Below are 9,186 nucleotides of genomic sequence, written 5' to 3' on the forward strand. Positions count from 1 at the left end.
ACTAAAATATTCAACTATGTTACATACATATCCAACTTGTAAGAACCTTCACGTATATCCATCCTTATACAGTCAAGACTGCAGACGATCAGCTGATTTTATATACCAGTTTAGCTTTCTTTTTTTTTAACACAAACAGGTGGTGCCATGTAGGAAGAAAGTAGTGTAGCTTTACTCCTGCATGCATGGCTTGCAATGCCACTGTAGTGAAAATTTATCAACGTTTAATTATATCTCTCATTGGCCAACTCAACAGGGAATACTGGCATTCAAATAGTTACGAAAGTTTGGATCTCATTTTGTCATTTCCTTATGATTGATGATCCATTGCACAGGTTGGCTACCGACTGACCGCTGCCTGAAATTTTCTGTCATTTACTTATTATTGGCGCAGATCATGAACGTGAAGCTCTCAGAAAGGGTGGATGCATGCAGGACTTTATGTGGAAATAACCTTCACCTGTCTTGCCAATTTGATGGTCGGGTTATATTAAATATTTAATCTATAAATTAAACAGTAAGGCAAGCAGGCTTCATAATATATAAAGAAAGTAGAGTTTCGTGTATAATTTTCTCTTCAAATAACACGCTAAAAATTGTAGTAATTTTCTGATTCCCACCTGCTATTACTTTAACTAACAAATAATCTTACTACATATTATAACAGTACGGTGCAAGAGGTACATGGTCCACATATTTTTCAGGCTGTAGTGTAGAAACAATGAGCTAATGACAAAGATATATACCTCCTCCAATGCTATAAAGAGATCTCACTTTGCTTCCCCCTGGATAGGAGAAAGAAATGCATGAGCCTCTTCATCCCTTTCCACAGCTTTCTTGAACTGTGGTTGCATGTGTTCGCCGGGCGGGGGCGGCGACTGGAGCAACGAAGTTATACCCCCGGCCGGCCGACAATAGTGGCCGTAGATCTGAGTTCAGGATAGCTGTGGGAATGCATGGACAGGCTGTAAGAGAGTAGATGGCTTCATGAGGTTCTTGCCTTTGGTAATTTTCAGGGAATATCTCTAGTAATTATATATAATTGATTGTTTTTTATTTTTCTTTGGCACACATCAGCTATATTTTGGTGGTGTTGTGGAAAACTTTTCTTTCTTCTTTATTAAACAAAAGCCAAACAAGGCTCAGTTTTGTTATGAAACCAGAAAGCAAAAATTTGAAAACCTCTTCTTTTAACAGATTAATTTGCAGATCTCCTTCTCTCTTTTCTGGATTTTTCTTGCAAAACCTCATCACTTAATCGTGTGTCTTTCACAAGTGGTTTGCATGATTTTTTTTTCTTCTTTTTTTGACAGAGCTGCTATTCTTGGCAAAACTTATTTTCGCTCTACTATAGTTTTCAAACTATTTATCAAAATACTATGGTTTCTACAAAGTAAGCCACTGCACGTAGATTTGTCTAAATATGTAGCTTTGAAAGAAAGCACTTTACATTCTCTCCATATATGTATAGATACTTACTATTAATTTAGAACAGCTAACTGTTTAGGGCAATAAAAAGTTTTCACTATAACGACTATCTTCTATAGTATTTTGATGAGTAATTTAAAAACGAAAATAAAATGGCAATACTATTTTTTTTTTTTTGGTTGGTCTAGGTAGGGGATTGGTAAAAATAAAAATCGAGCATTCACCATGTATTTTTTTTCTTTTGAATAAAGATGCCCTAGCTGGTCCCTTTGTGCACGTAGAAAAAGAAAGTAGGAGAAGAGAATCTTTGTAGAAAGATAAAAATACAAAGAATTTCATTTATAAAACAACACAAAATTAGATTTTAATTTTCAAACATACTTTATGATTGAGATCCAATTGAATGATTTGCAAGACAATTTCATTTTATAATCACATTAGTAAATACGGATCAAAATATATATTATTTACAAACAAGGGCTACTTTGATTTTAGAATTCACGTATTTTTATGCCTAATACGTACATTTATATAAACACAATGCATTTAATTGTAAGCAATGCACAGATCTTATATGTAATGTGAACCAGATTGGATCAAATATTATCTTAGGCCTATCAATAATCAATAAATTAATATGAGCAAATTTGCATTTCAATAGCAATTGCGGTATTTTTAAAAATATATAGTGGCGATTATGATATTTGACCAATTTTTAGTAGCAATTAAGTAAAAGATGTAACATAGAGGTGTAGGAGATCGAGTTCAAATAGAACATCGATTACGGTAACCAATATGGCAACTTTGGTAAGTCTCTGTGAATAAAGTATAATAAGTTTGTGATAGCTTTACTTTAAAATATCAATTTTAGTAAGAGGAGAAACATGAATTGACCCTAAGTTTGTGCCTTGTACATGTATATTAAGTACATGGATTGTATTGTAAGCGTTTTATAAATTTCGGGTTTCAATTAATATTGATATATGAATTTAGAAAAATCGGATTAAACAAATTGATCTTGAGACATGTAATTAAAGCATATTATTATGTAATATGCAATTGGGCTTATGAGCACTTGTTACAAGCCCATAATGACTAGTCCAATAGGCTTAATATAAATAAGCTAGGTCTTCTCCACTCTATAACCCTAATTTGATTATCTCACTGAGAACTGCTAGTTGGAAGGGAGAGAAATACTTATCTAGCCTCTGCTATTGGATATCAACCGGATATCAAAGATGAACAATTTATATTTTTCTCTGTTTTAGATTTCATATAAGTATAAATCCAAATAATATCTTACATGTGGTATTAGAGTCTGGATGTGTAAAATTTTAGAATTGTTTATGCTCTCATATTTTATCTTTGACTATATCTCCTACATTGTTTTTGTTCGGATCATAAGGCAAAGAACTGTGTTAGATTTTTATTATTGGCAATTGTGTACAAAATATTCTAAGTGTATTTATACATGTATATGAGCTTTTATACAAGTCTAGAAAGTATTTGTTTTGAAGAATTACAAAATTATTGGAGAAGAGTTTATGAGTTCACATCGCGTTCACACCGCGTTCACAGGGCATTCACACAGACAAAGAGCAGCATTCACAAGTGCGTTCGAACGCGAGCGTACGCGTTCACACAGACAGTAACATCACGTTCACAAGCGCGTTTGAACGCGAGCATATGCGTTCGCACTGACAGTAACATCGCGTTCACAAGCGCGTTCAAACGCGAGCATATGCATTCGCACAGACAGTAACATCGCGTTCACAAGCGCATTCAAACGCGGGTATATGCGTTCGCACAGACAGAAAGTGCTATTTCTGTGCACGTTCGAACATAGTCATGGCCCATTCGAACGCACTTGAGATCAAATTAGGTCGTTCGAACGCACCTACGAAGTTTACAATTTTTGGACTTTCGTGAGTTCGGATAAGACTTGGATTTGGCTCTATCTTGGAGATCTTATATAAGTATAGTGATGCCCTAACTCTAGTGTGGTTGGTGAAGCAATTTGAAGATCAACTCTTGAGGCTACATCATTTCTTCAACCAACATGATCCTACTCTTCTACAAAACTTAATCTTTCGTCTTAAGGGTTATCTAGACAAAAGATCAATCTCAAGGGCTACTGAGATTGGATATCAATCACGAGAAGTAGTGAATTGTGAGTTCTAACAAGCAAGACTAAGATGAATAAAGTCGTTTGGATCGACGGGTTGTTTTATGAGTCAGTCTTATGACTGCTACTATTCTAGTGATTAGTTTTGATCCGAGTTTGGATCCGTGCTTTTTTCTCCTTTGAGTTTTTCCACGTTAAAATCTTGGCATTCATCTTTGCTTTTATTTTTTAATATTTTTTCCGATTTTATTTAAGCAAACGAGTGATATCATTGCCTAGGGTTTAAATATATATATGTGTGTCTAGGCGTTTTTTCAAACTGAATTAATAAGTTTTATTTGGTGTTGATCTATTAAAACATAATTCATACAATTCTTTATTTAATTTAGTCACTTTCTGCACCAGTACAATTCTTTTTTTTTATTTGATCGCATTAATCTATTCAGCATGAGAGTAGATAAGGACGACGAAGGATACTTTTTAGTCCATGGCGATTCAAGACTAAACATTATAATATGGTGTATCATGATTTGCTTCACAAAGGAATATTAATATGTTGATTCTCAATACATCACCGTGCATTTTAAAGTAGATTTAATATGCTCACGGAGGATAAGACCATATTACTGTATTGATCTAGATATGGTTTGAAATATAAATTATGAATTACATATTTTATATAACTTACACAATCACATGTTATGTGCAAAAGTTATTTTTTCATGCAAAGTGTTTAATGGTTAATTTTAAGTGCATCATGTATAGATGATCTAAAAGGTGCATATTGTTTAGTATCTTATTTTTATTTTATTGATTATGTGTATAATGTGATCCAGGCTTGATCGAATTACCTCACTAGAGGAACTGGGTTCTTTGGGTTGAACCTAATTGTCATAATTATTTTTCTGTGCATTTGAATGGCTCAGCTAGACATTCGAATGCCCAAAATTGAGAGCAAGCCTTGTTGACAAGTTTCAACACTTCTATGAGCTGTTCAAACACATGATATCGACACTAGTTTGATTAGGGTTAGCTTGGATGTTTTGTTGAATTAAACTAGCCTTTAAATAAATTGAGAGCGGTCTAGTCTAGGGCATAGAAGATTATTAAGTTTCTTTCTCATTCTCTCTCTCACTCTCTCTCCTTCCTTCAAGCTACAAATGATGCCATCTCCTACTTCCTTGACTGTCAATCCTTCTAGTCTTGCAAGGTCAACCCATTTCTCCTTCTTTTTCCCCTATAATATCCTACCTACGCATAACATCATTACCATTAATCCTTCCATCCCCATCTTCAGATCTCATCGTCCCTTCCGCAGCCACTATATTACGATTTGACCACATGGGTTAAGTTAGTCGAGTCGGTTGAGTCGAGTCAATTTATTTTTTATTGATTCATAATTATCTCTTGTCATGTAAGCCACTAAGATAAGTTCAATTAAGTAATACAAGCCACTAAGGCAAAATTCAATTACATTATGTAAGCCTTTAAAGTAAGTCCTAGTTTGAATTGTATAAGTCTTTAGGACTAATTTGAGTAGCACTCATTATATCCAACCTCTATGTATAGAGGAGCTAGGACTCTTTGTATAGGAATCTAAGCATCCAAACAATTGAGTTAAAATTTTCTTTTATTATTGCATTTATCATTTTATTGTAGCCATTAGATTGTCTTTACCTTTTTAGGAGTAGATCATAGCGGTAGAACTCCAAAGATTCTAAAATCTAGACACCACATTCCCTCAATAGCCACTCTACCTTACAACCGTCCAAGACCACCCTTAGTCATCCGTTACCCTCCGACGACAGCCACAACATCAGATATTTATAGTTCTACCCCATATTATTTCTATTAACTAGTGGGATACCCAATCTGGATGGATTTTGATATACCTTTAACGTATGGCAGGGTATGCTTTGAGCCTACGAGCAGGATGTTGAGATCGGATACCGGGTGTTGACTGTGCATAGTGGTCTAGTATGATGATATACAGAGATGACATTGATGGCTGGGATATTGAGAAATGCATATGATTTCATTATCATCTGATTGATTATTGAGTGGTCAATATACATCATATATGGTTACATTTGATATCATAGCATGGTCATGGTCAGCATGCATCATGTGTCATATGTAAGACTTAAGACCTATGATAATAGTATGATATGGAGATTTGTTTATTCATTGTCGAGGATTATAGACTTTTATCAGTTATGGCATATTATCTACTTTTCATCTATGTGTTATTGCAGACACATTCATATACTCATTCATAACATGATGCTATTTTTTATTCATATTATCCAGTATATGATTTACTCTTTGTTTGGCATCACTAATTCGGGGTAAGATCTATTCACTAAGTCTTTTGCTCATGACTATCTTTATTTCTTTTCTAACCCTCTCAAATATGTGGTACGTGATAACAACTTGAGGTATCCTGTCGTGTGAGTTGGGCGTGCACGTGCCAGTGTCGGGCGGGGGCGTTACAACACATATCTCGAGGCATGCTAAATTTTAACGATTTGGCTCGACCACCTCGCGTTAACCAGTTTGAGACTTATGTGCATGACCCCAAGCCTGAGTACAAGCACAAGGACAACTAGTGGAATGATCTGATGGACTCGCATCAGCCAATTAAATCAAACCTGCATGTAGACTAGTAGGCCCACGAGCACGACATGAGCCAAAAGTACTAGCTTACGTATTAGTCACCTTGAGGACAAGGTGTTAGAAGCATAGTGGATTATTACAATCCGATCACGATGGTTAAGTAGTCAAGTCGGTTGAGTCGAGTCAATCTATCTTTTAGAAAAATTTGCATATAACATATTGCCTTTTTAATGAAATTTGTATTTACATCCTATATTTTTACTATTTACAAATCAAGCCCTATGATTTAGCAAATATGTGCAAAAAACACCCTACCGTAGATCTGTTAGTTAAATTTAACCAAACCCCTAGGTTAAATTAACTATACTAATAAGATTACAAAAATACCCTTAATCCAACCTAACTAAACCCAACCCAAACTAATTAACATACTAAACCAAACTCAAACCAATTAACCAACTAAACTCAACCCAACCCTTCTCCACCGTCTAATCTAAACCCAATCCTCCTCCCTCCTCATCATCCCCACCTAACACTCCTCTCTCCTCTCTCCTCCCTCCTCCTGTGTCATTCTCTCATCCCTCCTTATTCCCTCCCCTTCCTCCTCCCTCATTTCCTCCTCCCTCCTCATCATCCCCACCTAACACTCCTCTCTCCCCCTCCTCCTTCCTCCCGCTTCATTCTCTCCTCCCTCTTTATTCCCTCCCCCTCCTCTTCCATTCTCATTCCCTTCTCCCTCTTCATCATCCCCACCTCCCTCCCCCGGATCCAATGTTCGTGACGTGATGGTGGGGAACGACGTGGTGATTGGGGTGTTGGAGACTGAGGTTTGGCTCGAGCATAAGATTTCTCGTCAAGCACAAGATCTTCTCAGTCTGCTGCTTAGCTATGTCGCTGGGATCGAGGGCTTCGCCGACTACTCTCCCTTGGTGGTAGCTGCGCTGACTACTTTCACGATGATAAGGGTGCACTCTCCCAAGGATGGTGGTCGCAAACACCATAGTGAATAGGGAAGAGCTCATCGCCAACACCTAACTCCTCGCCACTAAAGTAGGCCAAAAGGTTGGGGTGGTAGCTCGGCGTGCGACACTCACCCATTGTAGCCGTGCCCTCAAGGTCAATTCTCAAGGAATCTAGATCCCTTATTAAAGATGCAAGCGAGGGTCGTGACCGAATTCTCATCCCGTCGGTCAACCTAGGGGTCAACCTAAGGGCATTTTAGGCATTTAAGGTATTTTAGAAATAAAATATATTTAATTAAAAAAATATTCTCATGATGTTAGTTAAAATCTAACTCGGGGTGTATTTTTTGCACATATTGCCTTTTAAATGGCTCGATTTTCAAATAGTAAAAATGTAGGATGTAAATAAAAATTTAGCTAAAAGGTAGGATGTTATATACAAATTTTCGTATTTTTTTTATTGATTCATGATTATCTCATATGTAAGCCCTTAAGACAAGTCTACTTATGTTATGTTAGTCACTAAGACAAGTTCAATTTCATATAAATCACTAAGGCAAAGTTTAATTAAGTCATGTAAGCCTCTAAGACAAGTTCTAGTTCAAGTCGTATAAACCTTAGGGCTAAGTCTGAGTACAAATTATTGTACCTTACCTACATATATATAGAGGGGTAGAGCTTCATTGTTTAGGAATCAAAGCATTCATGCATTGAGAATTAATTGAGTTTAGTTATTTTCTCATTATCACATTTACCATTTCAAAACCCTAGCCACCACCTTTCTTCGGCAGCCACCCTACCATACGGTCGTCCATCACCACCTTTGGTCGTCCCTCACCCTCCAACGATTGCCACAACGATGGATATTTACTATTTTACCCTGTTTTGATCTTGCTCCGCTCTTTTATTTATATTTACCGTTCTACCCTATTTTGACCTTGCTCCACTCTTTTATATATATCTTTTCAATCTAAGCTCTAATTGAGGGCAAACTAGAGTCATTAGAACCCTAACTCATGAGACTACTACTATTTAAATTTTTACAATTTATTACATACAGAATGGTCCAAATCTAATTCGTAACACACTACCATTTATACCACCACCTCACCACAAATACACCTTAAGACCGGTTTATATCAAGAAGTATTAGAGCCACTAGTTCTAGGATGTATGCTAGAACTACATTGATAGTGGCGTGAAATCATAGGGAGACTTCTATAGCCGCAAACCATCCCCTGTAGACTGAGATGAGGCTTTCCTCATCGTCAGCCTTACCAATGCAGAGGGTCACACCTCAACCGCTAAATCTGAGGGAGATTTTGGCTTTTCGCACTATGATGTAGATCATGATGTTGGATCTGCAGCAACTTTGCAGAGCTCATGTACTACCTCTATAACCAAATAGATGATCTCCACCAACTAAAGGCATAGGTCTTAGATCTACCATTGGATTAAGTTGAAACCAAGGTGCAACCGAAGATGCCCAGTTAAAGCAATGACTCCTCGACCTCCATCATCATCATCTAATCACACTCAAGGACCACATCATATCAACTAGGTGTTCGAATGCACCAAAAAATGGTGTTCTTGGACTGTAATATCATGACGCTATCTGAACACCCGAGCCTAAGACTAGGTATTCCTCTAAAAATAGCTATGATAAATAGGTTTGACTCAATGAACCCAATGCCCGCTATGACGTGATCTGATCAAGTTCAAATCATATAATTCCACCATGCTACCGCTTAATCTTTTTCCTCGAAGTGAGAAATCATGGAAGCAGTATTCCTTGGCCTCAAGTGGAGATGTTGTGGCTGTGGCAACTCTGGTGTGTCCATCATTGTTTAGAATGGCTTAGATAACCTTTGGCATTTGTCCACTTGAAGCTCATCCATATCTTTGTGAAACTGAAAGTGAATGGACCCAAATTGTAAACCTAGTAGGTGTTAAGCACAATATCCGCTTCCTTGAGAGCTAATAGGTAAAGGTCCTATATCAGCAAGTTCCCTTAGATTTTCAACATGACCCCCACAGAATGTGCTCTTTGCTCTC

General features: G+C 36.8%; 1 long non-coding RNA gene across 1 annotated transcript; it reads left to right on the forward strand.

Moving 5' to 3' along the window:
• Positions 1-734: 734 nt before the first annotated feature.
• LOC140799617 (uncharacterized) lies at positions 735-6,441 on the forward strand. The gene is made up of 2 exons (XR_012111041.1): positions 735-1,005; positions 5,462-6,441. It is a non-coding gene; the product is annotated as an uncharacterized lncRNA (long non-coding RNA).
• The last annotated feature ends 2,745 nt before the right edge of the window (positions 6,442-9,186 follow it).

This window comes from Typha latifolia, chromosome 13 (assembly GCF_019914945.1).
Source record: "Typha latifolia isolate L0001 chromosome 13, TyphaL0001v2, whole genome shotgun sequence".
NCBI classification, from domain to species: Eukaryota; Viridiplantae; Streptophyta; class Magnoliopsida; order Poales; family Typhaceae; genus Typha; species Typha latifolia.